The sequence below is a fragment of the Jatropha curcas genome, unplaced genomic scaffold (assembly GCF_041381405.1).
Source record: "Jatropha curcas cultivar XTBG-Jc1 unplaced genomic scaffold, XTBG_Jcur_1.0 HiC_scaffold_108_pilon, whole genome shotgun sequence".
Taxonomy (NCBI): Eukaryota; Viridiplantae; Streptophyta; class Magnoliopsida; order Malpighiales; family Euphorbiaceae; genus Jatropha; species Jatropha curcas.
Window position 1 is genome coordinate 28,489 of NW_028322361.1, and position 22,246 is coordinate 50,734.

At 31.5% G+C, this 22,246-nt stretch overlaps 1 long non-coding RNA gene and 1 pseudogene across 2 annotated transcripts; both read right to left on the reverse strand.

Moving 5' to 3' along the window:
• Positions 1–5,711: 5,711 nt before the first annotated feature.
• Positions 5,712–10,635, reverse strand: LOC149492124 (uncharacterized). Its single transcript, XR_016319127.1, has 4 exons — positions 10,440–10,635; positions 10,240–10,309; positions 8,218–8,315; positions 5,712–5,894 (listed from the first exon to the last, which is right to left on the reverse strand). It is a non-coding gene; the product is annotated as an uncharacterized LOC149492124 (long non-coding RNA).
• An 8,309-nt stretch (positions 10,636–18,944) lies between these two features.
• Positions 18,945–21,557, reverse strand: LOC149492125 (2-oxoglutarate-dependent dioxygenase 19-like; annotated as a pseudogene). Its single transcript, XR_016319128.1, has 4 exons — positions 21,342–21,557; positions 21,013–21,233; positions 20,443–20,773; positions 18,945–19,205 (listed from the first exon to the last, which is right to left on the reverse strand). The product of XR_016319128.1 is annotated as a 2-oxoglutarate-dependent dioxygenase 19-like (transcript).
• Positions 21,558–22,246: the final 689 nt, after the last annotated feature.

Genomic DNA, 22,246 nt, shown 5'->3' on the forward strand with positions numbered 1-22,246 from the left:
AATCACGCATCAAATTCACACTAAGTATAGTAGAGCCCAAAATCCTTGTTTTAATTCTTAATTCATAACACTTATCATAAAACTTGTCTTATTCTTTAGTCTTCTTAAATTCATAATGTAAGCTTACTTTAGAACGTAGTAACTGAAAATTTCATCCTTAAACATAATTACTGAACATAGAAAATTTCTTATCATATGAAATCATACATGTAAGCTTACTTTAGAACTTAAGTAACTCATATACTTCAACATAATTACTTAATATAGAAAATTTATCATAAATCCCTTTCTTTTAAAACTTTCTTAAAGTCATAATGAAATCATATTTTCCTTATTCCAAATTCAAAGCACATACACCTTAAATACCCATTTCTTTGTTAAAACTCTAAACATATAAAAGTTATCAAATAATCATACTTATGTCATATATATAAAATAATTAAGTAAGCTTTACTACACCAAGGTGGTACCAAGGGGAGGAATTTCCTTCTCCAATCAAGCATGCTAACACAACTCTTATGCACAAAAGTATCAATTTCAAGCCTCATCATGCATTATCTAAATCAATTTCACACCTTTCCAATTTATATCCATTTAAACATATCCACAACAACACTTTTCAAACTTATGTCTTATTTTTGTCAAATAAATCTTAAAGGATACAAAGAATGAAGAGAACTTCATCACACATAATTCATACCTTCATTTATCCAAATAAACCTATGATTCATGACATAGAAAATTTCCAGCATTAATATAACCTTGACCTTTGCTGGGTTTTTAAGACATAACTTAAGTTCTGTGTCTCCAAATTGAGTGATGTTTGATTCATTAGAAAGCTAAAACAAAATACTACAAATGTTATGAAGGGACCACAGCCCAGATCAATCTTTAAGATGGCAAAAGGAACACAGACCAACAGTCCAGACCTGATTCAGCAGAACTAATTTCAATGTTTATCAAATTTCTACTTATCCAGACACTCAAATCACACCAATCCAAAACCAGAGAAGTCTCAAGACACAGGGCAACAACTCTCATTAAGAACTCAGAACATAATCTTATCATTATAGTGGTCAAAAAGGGCACTCAATTCAGTGATGCATGTAGCCCGTCATAACAGAGTCAGTTTGGGTGTTTCAGCCATAAGTTGAGCTATATATATCCAAATTGGACACAAGAGGATGGGTTGGAAAGCTAAGGAGCAGACCTACAACTTTCATGAAGGACTCAGACACTAATGGGAAATGAAAGGGATCGAAAAACAGTCCTTAATCACACCCAATAACACTTTTTCCTAATTTCAGCTTACTTAAATCATATACAAGGTAGAGATTTCTACCACATACTAAATACTCATCAAATATCATCTTAAGATCATAAATCCACAAATAATAACAAGAAAACTTAAGGCCTTATTCATCAATGGGTTCTGCCACTCTTGAAGAATGAAGAAGAAATTGTTTTCCTTATCAATTCAAAATATAAGCATGCTTAGAAATCTCCCAAGAACACATTTATACCACCAAAATTCAATAATCAAATCATTTCATATAAAATTCCCAATTTTCACAAAATAGTATAAACTTCACAAAATCAAAAATTGAAACAAGATAAGAGTGTTTATGAACACTAACCTTAAACATAAGCTCTAACAAGCTTAAATCAAACTCTTGAAGCCTTAGTTTTCCCTTGTCTTTGGTAGGAAGTTCTCCACCCTTTGTCCTCCAAATTACTTGAAATTATTCACCAAATACCATTTCTCAAGCTTTAATCTCAAAGATTAAGTACTTAATCAAAGTTGAATGGAGTGTATTTGATGTGTTTAGGAAGTAAAAATTGAAGACCTAAAGGAGAAGAAGAAGAAGAAGAAGAAGAAGAAGAAGAGAAAGGCACGTTAGATGGAGAGGAAAAGGAAGAAAATAGGAGCTAAAAATGGAGGACGAAAGGGTAATTTGGTCCTTTCACCAAAAGGGATGGCGAGGAGGAGCAATGTAACAATCTAATGGCTACAAAGATCCAAATTAAATCCTTCAAAAGGATTAGCTCCAGAAAAGGCGAAAGGGAAGCCGAAAAATAAGGTCCGCGAATCCGGAAGGAAGAGAACACCAGCGCAAAGTACTCCATAAAAATAATTTCTAATTTCTTAATTAATATAACAACATAATCACTATTCACTAATCTCGATAATTCTCCAAAAAAATATTCATTACTACTTCTACCCATAAAAATAATGTATACATACTCCAAAAAATTAAATAAAATATAACACATAGATAGTAATTTTTCCGGACCAAAATAATACTTATTCCCGGACCGATGGCACTATTCACAGACCGATAACTTACTATTTCAGACACAAAAAAAATGGGGCGTTACAGTTCTACCCCCCTTAAAGAATTTCGTCCTCGAAATTCACTTGAATTAAGAAATTCCAAATCATAATATTTTTCCGACTTAATTATTCTTCCTTAATCGGCTAGCACTTACTATCCTTATATTCTATAAGTGATTCTCCTAAATGAAGATCCATAATAGTAAATTTAACCATTCAATATTTAAAAATTTTAATCTCATAAGTATAACATAAACTTACTTGCATAACACCGATTAGATCCTTAATATCCTCTTTAATTCCCTTACAAGAAAAATCCATAAACATCTCTTATTCTATCTAACACTCAATCCAAGGACCTATATAACTCCCTTTCCAAACATATCACATATCAGATACATATCAAGGCATTTAATTTAAATATCATATTCGAAGATTTGCATCAAGTCAATTCTCATAAAGCATGATGAGATTATCTGAAATATACTGAGATCATGTAGCTATATCTCATAACAGTATTATCCTAAGATCATATAGCTTATTTTATAACAGTGTTAATAACTCAATTCCATCATGATACTTAATCTCAAACACTGTCATGCATACATACATATAGTCATACATGCACACTTGCAAGGTCCACTCAAGAGAAAAAATACAAAGTTTCAAATCTCAATACATAAAAGTATTTATACACAATCACAAAGTTATGCAAACCATGCAATGTGTCATATAAACTATCCCAACTTAACCATTTATCCATAACGATTTAATAGAATGCATAAGTCATAGCAATTCCACCTTTTTTTTTTTTTTTAATCATAGATATCTCACATAACTCCATAAATCTTCCATGACTCGTAAATACTTCTATTAACTATTAACCAAAATTTTCATTGTAACAATAATCACTTATAAACTCTTGATCATTTTGGGTTAGAATTTATTCTCATATAAGCACAGTGAGATCAACACGAACCATAAACTTTTTTTTTCCATATTCATGAAATCCCAAATATGGAAATTCTTATTCTTGTATACTTGATATCATTACTTCTATGTCCATCAAATCTGAACAATCAATGATTCCTAATTTGTTAAAACTCTAAATAACGACTATCATCTCATTTAAATCATACTGATTCATAATTCTTAACCTTTTTGTAATTGATTCTTAATATAATAACATGACTAGATCCATTCTACTTATCTAATTTATTGGTATAACATCAATTCAATAGTTGGACAACTATCTCTCTATATCTGATGTCATTCATCAATTCACTTAACCATCAGGGCCCAATATTATATAACATAATTATCTTAATTTCTTTACAGGAGTCGTTTACTTTTTCCTCGGATTAAGAATCTCATTAAACAAAAATCCTTATTTATAACTTATATAACATCTAGAATTTAACAAATACTTGAAACATCAAAAGACTAAATCTCTTTGAATTTAATTCATAATTATACCATATTAAACCATAAGGTGCACAATTCATACAAGATCCACTACTAGGCACATAAAAATTAATTTATTTCTTACTAAGAATCACAATTTACTTTTTTTTTTATAACCATAACAATTCATAGTATTCCCGATATTCATACATTTGAAAACTAACTGATGAATACCACAATATACTTGACTCCACCAAGTAGTAATTATTGCTCATAAATAGAAATCACTTCTCATAAATGGCTTGAAATAATGTTTTATTCCACCAGCATTATTTCTTATGAAAAATACTCATCACTCATTATTATAGCAAGTCACATCAAATTATTCATCATTTAAACCTTATAAATATCCATTATGTAAATACACCAATTCTGTCCAAAAGAATGCTTATCACAATAGTCATACTAAATGCCATTAGCCAAAATCATGTAAACTTCATCAAGTGCATATATTAAAATCGATACTCTAAATAGATTCTATTGTCCATAAATCCACATCATTTAATTTTCTTATTAGATAATACTAGCAACTCATTCTCACCATACTCCTTCTACAGGCACATATAGACACATTCATGCATTTTATGTATGCATTTCACAATCAACAAGTATTAAATAAAAATAATATACTTTCATCAGTTAACTTCAACTTAACATTTATAATCTTAACCATGCATAACTTAACATATCTTTTGCCCACACAACCATACAAGTTCACACTTCATCTTCCATACTTAAATTATATATAAATGTCATTTTCATTGTTTACTTCGTAAACCAGTATACTTCATAGTTCATGAATCTATACATATGAATTCATTTTCATTTAAAACAATCTTTTTGTTCATCAAAAGTTTATAAAACCACACTTGAAAATTTAATTTCATTTAATGTATTTTTTTTTATTATATCCAAAGTGTTCAAAAGAAGGGAAAAAAAATCCTCATAGCAACATCATTTATCCATAAGCAATATAAAAACAATATGCTTCTTATGGATTCAAAAGAAATAAACAAAATTCACATTTTCAAAAGTCAAATCTCAAATATTCTTATAACACTTAGAAATCATATCAACTCAAGAAAAAGAACACAAATCTGCAATGCCTCAATCATATCTCATCTCCAATAACCACCACATCGAATCTCTATCCCTTATTCTCTAAGAATTTCCTCCAAGCATAATTCATTCAATGGTCCAGAATGATATAACCATTAATTATCAGCAGTAACCTCAATATACTCCGCTTACCACAACACCATTTTCCAATGGCTGGTTGTTTCCAATTCAAACCAATATGGCATGTATTTAACTTAAATTACTCATACTCTCACTTCAAAATAGATAAATTTCTACACATATACACATAGTCCTAGAACCGCCTAAACCAGGCTCTGATACCACTAAATGTAACACCCTCCGCCCAGTCCCGAGAGACCCGACGGCGGATGCCACATTCGGTGCCGGAGACACCGTCTTAACTTAACATATAAATCATAAAACTAAAATTATGAATTAGAAGTAATTGAGTATTCACAAGTTTAGCGAGTAAATTTTTTTTTATTTTTATAATAGCAATTTCATTTCATTTTCCTTGCATTTTTTTTATATACATTGGGAAAATTCCTACAGAAATATTGTAAGAATATCCTTTTAAAAACTGAGCTCGCCAAACATGTGAATACAAAATACTTCCAATTAAACTCTAAACTTCCAACATCTCCAAATAATCTTTATAACATAACAACACTTTTATACTTTCATAATTGAATAAATCCTCAATAGTATTTTAGATCCATCAATTAATTGCATTCATTATATCTATCAAGTCTTAATGAACTAATCATATCAACTGACTTCAAATATTTCATATTCAATCATTTAATAAATCTTATTCTTCTCTCCAAATTATACATCAAAATACTTTGTAATTACATACTTCAATTATATTTCAAATAACATAATATCTGAAAATGTAACAATTATACATGCCATCATTCTTCATTATATAAATCTCAATCGACTACTACCAAATTAGTCACTTCTGCTTTGATATTACTCTTCAAATCTTCAAGTAGCAACCACGATCTTCAACCTACGCGTGATAAAAATCGACGCGCTGAGTATAAAACTCAGTGGTGCTCATAATTCACATACTTACCAAAGTTGCGATGACAACTTACTTAAAAACAAATTTCATAAAATTATTTACAATCATAAATGCATTAAAATTCAACATACATTTCCATTTATAGCAAAACAAATAGCACATATACTAGTAATTAATAACATAAAGAATTTAATTCTTTATACCATAAATCCTTTACTTAAGACATTTTATCATCATAAATACTTTGGTTCCTTCAAATAAACTTAATTAATAACATAAATAATTTAATTCTTTCAAATCATAAATTCATTACTTAAACATTATACCAATACATATACTCTTTATTTTTAATACCATGTACCGAAATTATGCTTTGAAAATTCATTTGATAACATAATCAGTAATTTCCAAAGTAATGTTTACTAAAATAATATGATCTCATTCGTTTAATTGTATTACAGATATTTTCCATAGGGCTCGCATACACTTAGGAGAAAGAGAAGCAGATAGGTTTTCAGATCAGATTCAGAATGGCCTTAGGTCGCCAACCTTTTCAGAACATATAGAGCGCGTCCGCCCTAACAGAACAGAAGACACCCACGTGTCTAGCATATGATCATAGCTTCTTATCAGAATGGCATCAAATGCCGAGCATGCTCATCAGACAGAATAAAATCAAATCACGCATCAAATTCACACTAAGTATAGTAGAGCCCAAAATCCTTGTTTTAATTCTTAATTCATAACACTTATCATAAAACTTGTCTTATTCTTTAGTCTTCTTAAATTCATAATGTAAGCTTACTTTAGAACGTAGTAACTGAAAATTTCATCCTTAAACATAATTACTGAACATAGAAATTTCTTATCATATGAAATCATACATGTAAGCTTACTTTAGAACTTAAGTAACTCATATACTTCAACATAATTACTTAATATAGAAAATTTATCATAAATCCCTTTTCTTTTAAAACTTTCTTAAAGTCATAATGAAATCATATTTTCCTTATTCCAAATTCAAAGCACATACACCTTAAATACCCATTTCTTTGTTAAAACTCTAAACATATAAAAGTTATCAAATAATCATACTTATGTCATATATATAAAATAATTAAGTAAGCTTTACTACACCAAGGTGGTACCAAGGGGAGGAATTTCCTTCTCCAATCAAGCATGCTAACACAACTCTTATGCACAAAAGTATCAATTTCAGCCTCATCATGCATTATCTAAATCAATTTCACACCTTTCCAATTTATATCCATTTAAACATATCCACAACAACACTTTTCAAACTTATGTCTTATTTTTGTCAAATAAATCTTAAAGGATACAAAGAATGAAGAGAACTTCATCACACATAATTCATACCTTCATTTATCCAAATAAACCTATGATTCATGACATAGAAAATTTCCAGCATTAATATAACCTTGACCTTTGCTGGGTTTTTAAGACATAACTTAAGTTCTGTGTCTCCAAATTGAGTGATTTGATTCATTAGAAAGCTAAACAAAATACTACAAATGTTATGAAGGGACCACAGCCCAGATCAATCTTTAAGATGGCAAAAAAAAGCTAGGAACACAGACCAACAGTCCAGACCTGATTCAGCAGAACTAATTTCAATGTTTATCAAATTCTACTTATCCAGACACTCAAATCACACCAATCCAAAACCAGAGAAGTCTCAAGACACAGGGCAACAACTCTCATGAAGAACTCAGAACATAATCTTATCATTATAGTGGTCAAAAGGGCACTCAATTCAGTGATGCATGTAGCCCGTCATAACAGAGTCAGTTTGGGTGTTTCAGCCATAAGTTGAGCTATATATATCCAAATTGGACACAAGAGGATGGGTTGGAAAGCTAAGGAGACCTACAACTTTCATGAAGGACTCAGACACTAATGGGAAATGAAAGGGATCGAAAAACAGTCCTTAATCACACCCAATAACACTTTTTCCTAATTTCAGCTTACTTAAATCATACAAGGTAGAGATTTCTACCACATACTAAATACTCATCAAATATCATCTTAAGATAAATCCACAAATAATAACAAGAAAACTTAAGGCCTTATTCATCAATGGGTTCTGCCACTCTTGAAGAATGAAGAAGAAATTGTTTTCCTTATCAATTCAAATATAAGCATGCTTAGAAATCTCCCAAGAACACATTTATACCACCAAAATTCAATAATCAAATCATTTCATATAAAATTCCCAATTTTCACAAAATAGTATAAACTTCACAAAATCAAAAATTGAAACAAGATAAGAGTGTTTATGAACACTAACCTTAAACATAAGCTCTAACAAGCTTAAATCAAACTCTTGAAGCCTTAGTTTTCCCTTGTCTTTGGTAGGAAGTTCTCCACCCTTTGTCCTCCAAATTACTTGAAATTATTCACCAAATATCATTTCTCAAGCTTTAATCTCAAAGATTAAGTACTTAATCAAAGAATGGAGGATTTGATGGAGGAAGAAAAATTGAAGACCTAAAGGAGAGAAGAAGAAGAAGAAGAAGAAGAAGAAGAGAAAGGTCACGTAGGGAGAGGAAAAGGAAGAAAAGAGGGAGCTCAAAAAGGGAGGGACGAAAGGGAAGGGTCCGGGCACCAAAAGGGGAGGGCGAGGAGGGAGCAAGGAAGCAAGCGAATGGCGACAAAGAGGCGCCAAAGGAAAGGCCGGCAAAAGAGGAGGAGCGCCAGAAAAAGGCGGAAAGGGAAGCCGGAAAAAGAAGGCCGCGAAGGGCCGGAAGAAGAGAACACCAGCGCAAAGACTCCATAAAAATAATTTCTCTAATTCTTAATATATAACAACATAATTCACTATTCACTAATTCTCTAATTTCTCCAAAAAAATATTCATTACTTACTTTCTACCCATAAAAATAATGTATACATACTCCAAAAATAAAATAAAATATAACACATAGATAGTAATTTTTCCGGACCAAAATAATACTTATTCCCGGACCGATGGCACTATTCACAGACCGATAACTTACTATTTCAGACACAAAAAAAATGGGGCGTTACACTCATACTCATACAGAATGAACATAAGCAGATTTGATCGTGGCCTATGTTAGCGCCACCCCCATCACATACTCGTGGCCTATGAAAGCACCACCGTGGCCTATGAAAGCACCACCCCCAATCACACAATCGTGGCCTATGAAAGCACCACCGTGGCCTATGAAAGCACCACCCCATCACACAAATAAGTGCGTCCGCCTATTTATAAGGGTTGATAACCCTAGCATATGATCATAGCTTCACAATAAGAAATCCATCTCATCATACTACGTCTCAATCATGCATAGTAGAGCCTAAATCAAAAGCTTCTTTCACAAAAGCAATAATTCTTAATCAAAACCTCTTCATTTAGTACTCATCAGTTCAAATATTTTACTCAAAACACTATAAATGTATATATACTTAATATAATATAAAAGTACATAAATCAAGAACTTTTCAGCATTGTTATAAACTTGACCTTTGCTGGGTTTTTAACACATAATTTGAGTTATGGGTCTCCAAATTGAATGAAATTAGATTCATTAGAAAGCTAAGCCAAAATGCTACAAATGTTCAGAAGGGACCACAGCCCAGATCAAAGAGTAAGATAGCAAACAAAAGCTCAGAAACAGACCAACAGATCAGACCTGATTCAGCAGAACCAAGTCCAATGTTTCTTGAATTCCTACTTCACCAAACACTCAAATGAAACCAATCCAGAACGAGAGAATTCTCAAGACACAGGGAAACAACTTTTATGAATAACTCAGAACCTAATAATGTCATTATAGTGGTCAAAATGGGCACTCAATTGAGTAATACCTGGAGCCTGTCACAACAGAGTCAGTTTGGGTGTTTTAGCCATAAGTTGAGCTATGTATCGCCAAATTGGACACAAGAAGATGGGTTGGAAAGACAAGAAGTAAAGATAAAATTTTATGAAGAACATAAGACGTTATTTGGCCATTTATGTGGTCAAAATGGACAATGATTTCGGATATACTGGTAAGACACCATAACAGAACCAGTTTTGGTATTTAAATCATAAGTTGAGCTACAAGTACTGGAATTAGACATAAAAATATGTTTTGGAAAGCTAAGAAATAGAGCTGCAACTTTCATGAAGAAGTCAGAAACAGATGGGGAGTATAAAGGGGTCGAAAATGAGTTCTAATCTCACGGCAGAACATATCTAACATGAATTCAGCAAGTTAACCAATACATACAAAATTCCCAAAATTCATTCAAAAGCCTAACCATGTAAAACAACTTAAACAAGTGAAAGTATAATTGCACTAACCTTCAAACCAAGCTTTAACAAGCTCAAGCTTTGGTCTTGCCCTTATCCTTGGTGGAAGGCTCTCCACCCTCTACATGTAAGACACTCAAAATCAAACAAAGAAAACACAAACAAAAGAAGAAGTGGAGCATGATTTAGCATGTATATGCTAAAGAAAACTCTAAACCCCAACATAAATACCTTATCCTAAAATCACTTACCAAGTAGGAAAAATCACCAAATTCCTTGAAATTAGTCACCAAATATTACTTCTCTAGCTTCAATCTCTAATATGTCTTAATTAACTCAAGTTGTATGGGTGATTTTGATGTGTTTACTAAGGAAAAATTGAAGAAGAAGAAGAAGAAGAAGAAGAAGAAGAAGACGTAGGAAAAGAAGAAGAAGGATAGTGTTGCCCAATTAATGGAGGAGATAATGATTTACTCCATAAAAATTGGATGGCTAGGATTGAATGTAAATCTAATCTAATGGCTACAAATATTCTCCAAATTAAATTCCTTCAAAATATTATGTAACACAACAAAATTCTCAAATTTACTCCATAAAAATAATTCTTTGAAGTTCCTTAATTAATCTAACACCATTTCAAATTTCATCCCACAACTATTGCCTCTAATTTCCTTCATTAATATCACACCTTAAGTCACTACGCACTAATTCTCTAAAATTCTCCAAAAATATTCATTACTTACTTTCTACCCATAAAAACCATGCATGCATGCTCCAAAAATGTGATAGAACCTATTACCTAATATAATAATTTTTCTAGACCAAAATAATACCGACTCCCGGACCGATAGTACTATTCACAGACAGATAAACTACTATTTCAACACAGAAAAAAATAGGGCGTTACATTTGCACCTAATTTATACATATAATAATTATATCTAAAAATATTGAATTTTTATATTATCTTTGTAAAATTAATAAAAAAATATGAAAAAATAAATTATAAATAATCATTCTAACGGCTATGTTTAACGAGTAACAACATGCGTCGCACGTTCTTGAACACTAACGTGCGTGTGTGTATATATATATATATATTTTTCTTTTTTTTTCTCACAAAAATATCTATCTCTTAAAATTTATATGATATTAATAGAAAATTAATGGGTATACAAATTATTAAATAACTTGATAGTTGTTACTGATTTTTCAATAAAAACTATATCTATCTATTAAAACTAAAAGTTATTTCTTGATCTATATATTTTTATTGGAAAATTTATTTTTTCAAAATTTATTTTTTCAAAATTTATTTAATATTAATAGAAAAATAGTAGATATATATAAAATGTTAAATAAGTAGATAATTATGATTTTTTTAAAAAGTCATTTCTATCTATTAAATTAAAAAAATTATATATATATATAATATATATATATCTATATATATATATAATGTTTTAATTTTCTCTTATTAAAAATTATTTTAATATTTACCATTACTGATTTATTTAATGAATCAGTATAGTTTCATTATTTTTTTCCTAAACAATTGATATTTTATAATAGTTTATAAATAATAATATAATTACTACAATAATTATTACAATAATATTTAAGAGTGCAATTATCGACTAGGCATATATATTGTGCAACTTTTAGGCAAGTTATTCTTTATAATTGGGCCATATATCTTTATATTATTATTTTTATTTTATTTTTATAGACAAATACAAAAAGTTTGATATTTATAGTTCTTTTTATGTTTAACTGATAGCATTAAGTTGAGATTAAAAATTTTGACAAACTAATTACGTTTTAAACTTTGACAAACCTATGGCTACCTATGTAACATATTACTTAATCTCATAGCTATGTGTATATATATATATATATATACCTCATGACCTATATATAAAATTATTTAGAACTTTAAAATATTATAAAATAAATTTTAATATCATTAAATTAGTATAAATAAATATTATTTCAGATTTAAATAAAAATTTTAATATCATAAGAATGATTGTTTTAAATATTCAAAGCTAAAAGTAGTAATGTACAATAATATTTGATTATATAAATTTAAATTATTATATAATACATAGTCTAATTATGTATGCTACTAGTCAAAAATAGTAATATACAATAATATTTGATTATATAAATTTAAATTATTATATAATACGTAGTCTAATTATGTATGTGAAACACCCCGTAATTTTATTTTCGAAATTTTAGAATTTTTAATAAATCAAAAAAAAATCTGAATTTGTGACGGTATAGGCTGTAAGTACCGAGCAATTTCAATCTGGGCCTAAATGGTGAGTTGGGCTCAAGCCCAAAACACATTATCGGAATTACCGGGTTAAGAACCTTTAGAAATTTTGTTTAACTAGATTTGGAGCCCTAACTATTAATGTATTTTTAAATATGAAAATGTGATTGTGGTTACTACATGAATTAATTATCTTAAAAATCTAATATTATGATTATTAATATTAATATTAAGTAAATTGAAGAAATGTTATAGAACCTAATTAAAATAATAAAAATAAATATACGTAATATATATATATATATATATATATATATATATATATATATATATATATCAAATCGATTCTGTAAACCAGGTGAGAACCCCGTAAACCAAGCAAGGTCGGGCCAAATCGTTGAGTTGGACCAAACCGGCTCGAATCGAACCGAAATGGCCCAGAACTCTCTAGACCCATCTTCTCCTCTCTTTTTCTCTCTTCCTCTCTTCTTCTTCGCGCACGCAAGGAGCAGCGCCGCTCCTCCTCCCTCTCCTCGTTTCCGGCCACCGCTCAACGAAAGTTAGGTGGCAGTCGACTCGTCTAGTGCTGGTGGTCATGTCTCCAGAGTTGTTCTCCTTGACTCGTGCTCACCAAATACCGGCAATCCACACCATTTCCAGCAGCTTCAAGGCGAGGGACATGCCTTGATCGACTCCTCTCTTCCCAACGAGTCTCTTTCTTCCATCAGTTTCGGCGACAAAGCTTGCTGAGGAAAACGCCATGAACGGCAGTGGCGAAGCCACTGTTAGGGCCATTTCCGGAGAAACAAGGCTCAACCAGTCCAAATTGATCACGGATCCGGAGTCCCCATGAGATTTCGAGTATTTTGGTATATATGTTGTAAAATTCTGGGCAAAAGTCGCTTTTCCGGTAACCGTGCACGGCGATGGCTGTGGCGGTTCGGTGACCGGCCGGCGAAACTCCGGCGAGGCTCCAAGAGGCAGAATGATCTCCTCTTCGCACGGGTCGTGGAATCGTTGCCCGATTTTCAATCTGTACGCCCTAAGACTTAATTCTTAATTTTTGTATAAATTCTGAATTAGTTAATTAATGAATCTAATTGAGTAATTAAGTAAATTAAAATTGAATCATAAGAAAATAGGTTATTGGAATAGCCTAAATATATGTAGAACATTTTTAGTCCTTCGTAAATAAATTAAATTGATTAGTGTGCGGATTTTTGCGATAGCCGAATATGTTTAGTTAATTGGCTTAGGATTTTAGAATAATGTAATTGTAAATTAGTTTAGAGTATTGTCAAATAAATTTCATGAACTATAATCAGAACTAGAAGATTTGACATGAAAATAAGAATTCTTAGTTATTATTTGTGTGAGTTGATTATTTGTTGATGCAAGAGCTCAACGGATGTTGGGTTATGAATGTGGCGGATGAGAAGTGTTGTTGTGAGTTGCCCGACGGATGGCCTGTGTGCATTGATTGATAAATATATAATATTATTGTGATATTTAAACAGGTAGATAGTCCGACTTTTAGGGGAGATGTTGCCGAAATTTCAATAGAATCTAGACTAATTTTAATTAATAACATAATAAGTAAGCTTATTTAGATAATTTCTATAATTGATACATAATAAATAAAGTGCTTTAATTGCTTTATCATTATCATTATTATTCATTCAATTATTTATTTATTTTCATTATCATTGTTTATTGTTATTATTATTTATTTTATCGTTGTTGTTTATTGTTAATATTATTTATTTAATTATTAATTGCATTTGAGAATGGATGTCTAATTGTGCATTGCATTACGATGTTCAACTGATCAATATGTCTGCATTTAATTGCAATGTTTGATTAATTGTGTTGTGATAATGCTATGCTTGTTTGTGTGGAATTGGGATGAAGTGGGTCACCATGGGTTTGTGAGACCGTTACCGTTATATGGATCCTAATTATGATTACCGTTAGCCGGGTAAATGGGAGATCGGCGCCCCCGTGTGCACCTACCGTTATGATTTGTATGATATGGAAAACCACAGGTTGGCTTCTTTATTGGGCGCACCTGATAATCTAAATTTGATTGCAGCCCGCAGGGTGGCCTCCTATTGTGAGCGCCCTGATGATCTAGATTTGATGGAGACGACCGGGTTGCCTCCTGTTGGTATGGAAAAGAAAAGAGAGAATGGAAAAACAATGAGAGGGCTAGTCAAGTGAGGATTAGACCGGTCGGCCAGAATGGGGGATCGGCTCCCTGGTGCACACGTGAGAGGATGGGCCATGTGGGAGGACGGCTCATCGGGGGTTTCGGTGACGCCACAGACCAATTTCCACATGATGTGATTATATGAAGATGTTAATGATTGTGAGTGCTGGTATGTGCCATTTGTGTGACTGGCTGCGTGAGCATATAACTAGTCGGATGACTAGATTGATATGTTTACACATTTGTGTGACTGCGTGTGTTGTGCAATAATTATTGCTCCTTAGAAAACTCACATGTCTTGTTTAATTTTTTAGGAAGTAAGTTTCTCTTTAATTCGGTTTAAGCTATGTTTCTTCGTCGCAGGGCTATAAAGAAGTTTTCCTAGTTCCATAATTATTTTGCTATGTAACTACATGTATAAGAAGCTATGTATATCAAACAGTTAGTGACTCCGCAGTTGTAGGATTTACGTACATTTAGTCGTGTATTAACATAGACGATATAATTATGTGAGCCCATATTAAAAATGTGATGTCTTGTTAATTGGGCCCGAACTGTGGAATGTTGTAGCTGATAAATTTGGATCGAGATTTAATAAAATCTTGAGGTTTATTTTCCTATAAATATGGGCTAAATGATTAAAATTATATTTAGATAATAAATTTTTAATGTTTCAGGCTTACTACGGGTCTCGGGGGCTTTAAGCTTACTTAGGCCCTAGTGTCGGTCCGGCCCACGGAAATGGGTCGTGACAGTATGCTACTAGTCAAAAGCTTTTATTCTCTTAACAGATATCATGACTTATATTTAATTGCTTTCTTAATCATCATCTAAAAACTTTAAACCATTCTCTTAATAAGTGTACTTTTGAGATTAAATTTGTGCTCTCATCTTTGGGGATCAAATTTATCAAATTGATTTCTTTTTTACGTTATCTTCAAAGGAAAAGGGAAAAAAAAGGAGAAACAAAATAGAGCTAATGTTATTTATTTCTTAAAAAAAGAAAATATAATGTAAAAAAAGGTTTTGAAATCATGATCGGATATGCTATGTATATATATATTTAGTTAGCCTAATATATTAGTTTATCCTGAATTTTATTACCTTTTGCAATTGCACTCTAATTTGATATTTATATTGCAATTAATTCTAAAATTTTAAATAAAATATTATTTTTAGTGGGTCTCACATATAACTTCAGGTTAACTTAACCAAGCTACCCATTTCTCCCAAAAAACATCCGAAATGCAGTGTGTGAGAGACAAAACCTATGAAGTTTCAGTTTGGTTTAAATATCAACTTCAGTTTAGTTTCACTTCTAAGAATTCCGGTTCAACATTTTCCACTTCGGTTTAGTTTGACTTGAATCGAACAGAGCGTTTGGTCACCTCTGCTCTTTATCTCCTGGATTCAAAGGCCAATTGTTAGTAATATTGAAGTAAAGTTTTGTGAGGTTTTTCTAAAATTTGGAGCCAAATCTTAGTTCTGTTGATTTTATTATTACAAAATAAAAGTTCAATGATTTTCAAGAATGAATTTAAGAGCACTGGAATTTTACTCATTGTAATTTTTTTATTATTTATAGGTAATTCAATGACTAAATTAGCACCGCGGGCTACACAATTAGAATAGTTCTCTCTTGATTCACCAAATTAATGGAAACAAGTGCGATTGAAAGGACTCGAAATTATTGATATGGTAAGTCCATAAATTATAAATGAGTTACGATATTCGAGATTCAGCTAAAACAATTTGTCCCCATGAGATTTCGAGTATTTTGGTATATATGTTGTAAAATTCTGGGCAAAAGTCGCTTTTCCGGTAACCGTGCACGGCGATGGCTGTGGCGGTTCGGTGACCGGCCGGCGAAACTCCGGCGAGGCTCCAAGAGGCAGAATGATCTCCTCTTCGCACGGGTCGTGGAATCGTTGCCCGATTTTCAATCTGTACGCCCTAAGACTTAATTCTTAATTTTTGTATAAATTCTGAATTAGTTAATTAATGAATCTAATTGAGTAATTAAGTAAATTAAAATTGAATCATAAGAAAATAGGTTATTGGAATAGCCTAAATATATGTAGAACATTTTTAGTCCTTCGTAAATAAATTAAATTGATTAGTGTGCGGATTTTTGCGATAGCCGAATATGTTTAGTTAATTGGCTTAGGATTTTAGAATAATGTAATTGTAAATTAGTTTAGAGTATTGTCAAATAAATTTCATGAACTATAATCAGAACTAGAAGATTTGACATGAAAATAAGAATTCTTAGTTATTATTTGTGTGAGTTGATTATTTGTTGATGCAAGAGCTCAACGGATGTTGGGTTATGAATGTGGCGGATGAGAAGTGTTGTTGTGAGTTGCCCGACGGATGGCCTGTGTGCATTGATTGATAAATATATAATATTATTGTGATATTTAAACAGGTAGATAGTCCGACTTTTAGGGGAGATGTTGCCGAAATTTCAATAGAATCTAGACTAATTTTAATTAATAACATAATAAGTAAGCTTATTTAGATAATTTCTATAATTTGATACATAATAAATAAAGTGCTTTAATTGCTTTATCATTATCATTATTATTCATTCAATTATTTATTTATTTTCATTATCATTGTTTATTGTTATTATTATTATTTTATCGTTGTTGTTTATTGTTAATATTATTTATTTAATTATTAATTGCATTTGAGAATGGATGTCTAATTGTGCATTGCATTACGATGTTCAACTGATCAATATGTCTGCATTTAATTGCAATGTTTGATTAATTGTGTTGTGATAATGCTATGCTTGTTTGTGTGGAATTGGGATGAAGTGGGTCACCATGGGTTTGTGAGACCGTTACCGTTATATGGATCCTAATTATGATTACCGTTAGCCGGGTAAATGGGAGATCGGCGCCCCCGTGTGCACCTACCGTTATGATTTGTATGATATGGAAAACCACAGGTTGGCTTCTTTATTGGGCGCACCTGATAATCTAAATTTGATTGCAGCCCGCAGGGTGGCCTCCTATTGTGAGCGCCTGATGATCTAGATTTGATGGAGACGACCGGGTTGCCTCCTGTTGGTATGGAAAAGAAAAGAGAGAATGGAAAAACAATGAGAGGGCTAGTCAAGTGAGGATTAGACCGGTCGGCCAGAATGGGGGATCGGCTCCCTGGTGCACACGTGAGAGGATGGGCCATGTGGGAGGACGGCTCATCGGGGGTTTCGGTGACGCCACAGACCAATTTCCACATGATGTGATTATATGAAGATGTTAATGATTGTGAGTGCTGGTATGTGCCATTTGTGTGACTGGCTGCGTGAGCATATAACTAGTCGGATGACTAGATTGATATGTTTACACATTTGTGTGACTGCGTGTGTTGTGCAATAATTATTGCTCCTTAGAAAACTCACATGTCTTGTTTAATTTTTTAGGAAGTAAGTTTCTCTTTAATTCGGTTTAAGCTATGTTTCTTCGTCGCAGGGCTATAAAGAAGTTTTCCTAGTTCCATAATTATTTTGCTATGTAACTACATGTATAAGAAGCTATGTATATCAAACAGTTAGTGACTCCGCAGTTGTAGGATTTACGTACATTTAGTCGTGTATTAACATAGACGATATAATTATGTGAGCCCATATTAAAAATGTGATGTCTTGTTAATTGTGCCCGAACTGTGGAATGTTGTAGCTGATAAATTTGGATCGAGATTTAATAAAATCTTGAGGTTTATTTTCCTATAAATATGGGCTAAATGATTAAAATTATATTTAGATAATAAATTTTTAATGTTTCAGGCTTACTACGGGTCTCGGGGGCTTTAAGCTTACTTAGGCCCTAGTGTCGGTCCGGCCCACGGAAATGGGTCGTGACAGTATGCTACTAGTCAAAAGCTTTTATTCTCTTAACAGATATCATGACTTATATATTTAATTGCTTTCTTAATCATCATCTAAAAACTTTAAACCATTCTCTTAATAAGTGTACTTTTTGAGATTAAATTTGTGCTCTCATCTTTGGGGATCAAAATTTATCAAATTGATTTCTTTTTTACGTTATCTTCAAAGGAAAAGGGAAAAAAAAGGAGAAACAAATAGAGCTAATGTTATTTATTTCTTAAAAAAAGAAAATATAAATGTAAAAAAAGGTTTTGAAATCATGATCGGATATGCTATGTATATATATATTTAGTTAGCCTAATATATTAGTTTATCCTGAATTTTATTACCTTTTGCAATTGCACTCTAATTTGATATTTATATTGCAATTAATTCTAAAATTTTAAATAAAATATTATTTTTAGTGGGTCTCACATATAACTTCAGGTTAACTTAACCAAGCTACCCATTTCTCCCAAAAAACATCCGAAATGCAGTGTGTGAGAGACAAAACCTATGAAGTTTCAGTTTGGTTTAAATATCAACTTCAGTTTAGTTTCACTTCTAAGAATTCCGGTTCAACATTTTCCACTTCGGTTTAGTTTGACTTGAATCGAACAGAGCGTTTGGTCACCTCTGCTCTTTATCTCCTGGATTCAAAGGCCAATTGTTAGTAATATTGAAGTAAAGTTTTGTGAGGTTTTTCTAAAATTTGGAGCCAAATCTTAGTCTGTTGATTTTATTATTACAAAATAAAAGTTCAATGATTTTCAAGAAATGAATTTAAGAGCACTGGAATTTTACTCATTGTAATTTTTTTTATTATTATAGGTTAATTCAATGACTAAATTAGCACCGCGGGCTACACAATTAGAATAGTTCTCTCTTGATTCACCAAATAATGGAAACAAGTGCGATTGAAAGGACTCGAATTATTGATATGGTAAGTCCATAAATTATTCATAGGTCTAATTAATAATTTTGGATTTTAAAATTTATTTTAATTAATTAATTAAATAATATTCGCCACGTAAAAATTTATAAACATAAGTAGTATGGACTGTAGTTAAGTAAAACTGTAAAACAAGAGAACATGAAGCACTCTTTCTTAAACACGTTTTCCACGTTCAGTCAAAGAGAGTTGGCGATTCGGAAGTGGACGTGAAAAACTGTAACCACTCGAGGAAGTTATATGCAACATAGAAGACACCAACAACTTCAACAACAAAATCAATTAAGATACGTCTCAATTTCAACAAAATCTCTTCTAGGAGACGCAACTCGAACTCAATATTTTAGATTTCTCGCTTTTCAGGTGAGTAAAAAAAAATTAAAGACAGGGCTTTGATCTACCCTAAGAATTTATTTTTTATAAAAAATTACAATTTGTTACTTAAAATCTAGAAAATTATATTTGATAATTAAATGTATTACAATTTAATTATTTTAACTAAATTGAAAATCCTATACTTTTTATAAATGTAGAAGGAGGGATAAGTAAACTAGACAAAAAGATAATTTGTTGTTTTGACAACAAAGGATATATAAAAAGGGAAAACTATTTTATATTTTGATTTTAATAATATAAACAGTTTATAATATTATTTCATAGATAAAATATTAATAGAAAATTAAATCACATAATATAGATAACAAGTGCAATGCACGTTCAGAAAAATTACTTTTCCTAAAAGAATGACTATATGTTGAATCCCACAATTTCTTTTATGCCAATTATTACTTTATATGGAAAGACTCATTTGTTTTACCGAAATTGGTATTTTATTACTTGAGTTAGTCTTTGCAGGTAAGCGGATGTATAATTATCAGTTAAAAGAAAGCTAATTTGTCATAATACATGGTTAAATTGCGTAATTGTATTTGTACCTCAAAATGATCTCCGAGGAGAACAAGAATGGCATGAGGAGGAATTTTAGCCTTGACCCAGTTGCCACTAGAGGTTAAACATCAAGACTAATGGGAGCAGTTTCAATAAGCGAAACGAAAAAACCAGTATCGGTATGAGCCGGTACTCCGTAGGAACCTTTGAGTTTCGAACCAAGGTGGATATACTCCCAACACTGCTACATCAAACCCTGACTCCAACTTCAGTGCCTTCTCAAGGTAACAATCCTCCATTCCCAAAATCTTCGAAAATGCCCTTGCCAATCCAAATTTTATTTTTCTAAATCTTTTCACATATTCCCCAAATGCTTCGCTGCCAAGGACAGAGCTAGAAATTTATAATTTTTATTAAAGAGACAAGTGATTAAAGTCATAGAACCAAAAAACTCTTCGGGTCCTATATTCGAACCCTCAAATCATTGTTTTGTTCTTTTATATGTCGCCAGCGGCGGATCTACTTTACAAAAAGAGGGAAATTGATCAAAGATGAATAAACATCAATATAGATAAAAATATCATCAATTGGCTAATAATAAAATAATTAATAATTACCTGAAGTCAGCTGGTTTTGTTGGACAATGAAACTGAGGGTGTGTGACCACCCTCAGACATTCTCTGTTTTCACCATTAGTGGTGAAAAGGCACCTTCTAATCTTATCCGTTGGATCCGTTGTCTGATACTCCTTTCTTTCTTCTTCAGTCAGATCATAAAAATCAGAAATTCCTTTGAGTGCATCTTCAATTATTTTATCTGGTAAGTCATGATTTACCAACTACAGAAACATAGAAAAACAAACAACTCAGGAGAAGTATTTAAAATGGTAAATTAATTTCCTATTTCGAAAAGAACATATATACACATTTCTTATGAATTTACACACATTGAAGCAGGCATACTCCTTCAATGCTTTGTCGAGGTCTATGAGGGTTTTAGACCTTGTTTCAGGATCTTCAGAGCAAAGCATAGAGTAATCGAAGGTGGGGATTTCATCATTTGCTCTTGGATTAATGGAGTCCACGGGGTTAATAATAGAGATGTTATTGAGCTCAAAATGGTTCTGGGTAACAAGTGAAGCTTGTTTCTGCCATTTCGATTTTTAGAAGGAAGAAGAGACAAGATTTTTATGATTTGCATGCGTGATATTACCATTACATACCATTGCATTATATAGACACGAAGTGTAGACTGTAGGCTATTAAAATTTTATATTATTAAGAACGTGACTTTAAATCTAAAAATATGGAATTATCATGTCTACAGTGACAAATATACAATGAGAATAGTGGAGGCAACTGCTGCCACTGATTATTTACGTCTTAGTATATGATTAATTTTAAATTTAATTCATTCCACTAAATTTTTTTTAACTATAAGTATCCTAATATTTGTGTAATGATAAGAATTTCCTAGGAAAAAAATGAGTGCGTAAGTTTTGTCTCAACTAAACATTAAAATCTTATTTTTTGTAAAATTTCGGTAATCAAATGTTCTCGTAGAAGAAATTTTCTAAGGACAAATTGTGTAATGTTAATTAGGAAAAAAAAATCTAGAATAAAAAAAAAAGAATCACCAGTCTACATTTCAGTGATTCTGTCGCTGGACAATCACTTTCTATACGTTATGGTGATTCTGTTGTTGTGCAGTCACTTTCTCGCAAAATTGCATTTCAAGCTATATATATATTATATTGTAGGGTTCAATATATGCAGAGAGCCATAACTAATAATTCAATAATATAAACATTAATCTTAGTAATGCAGAAGGTTATCTAGCCTTTGCTGGTTG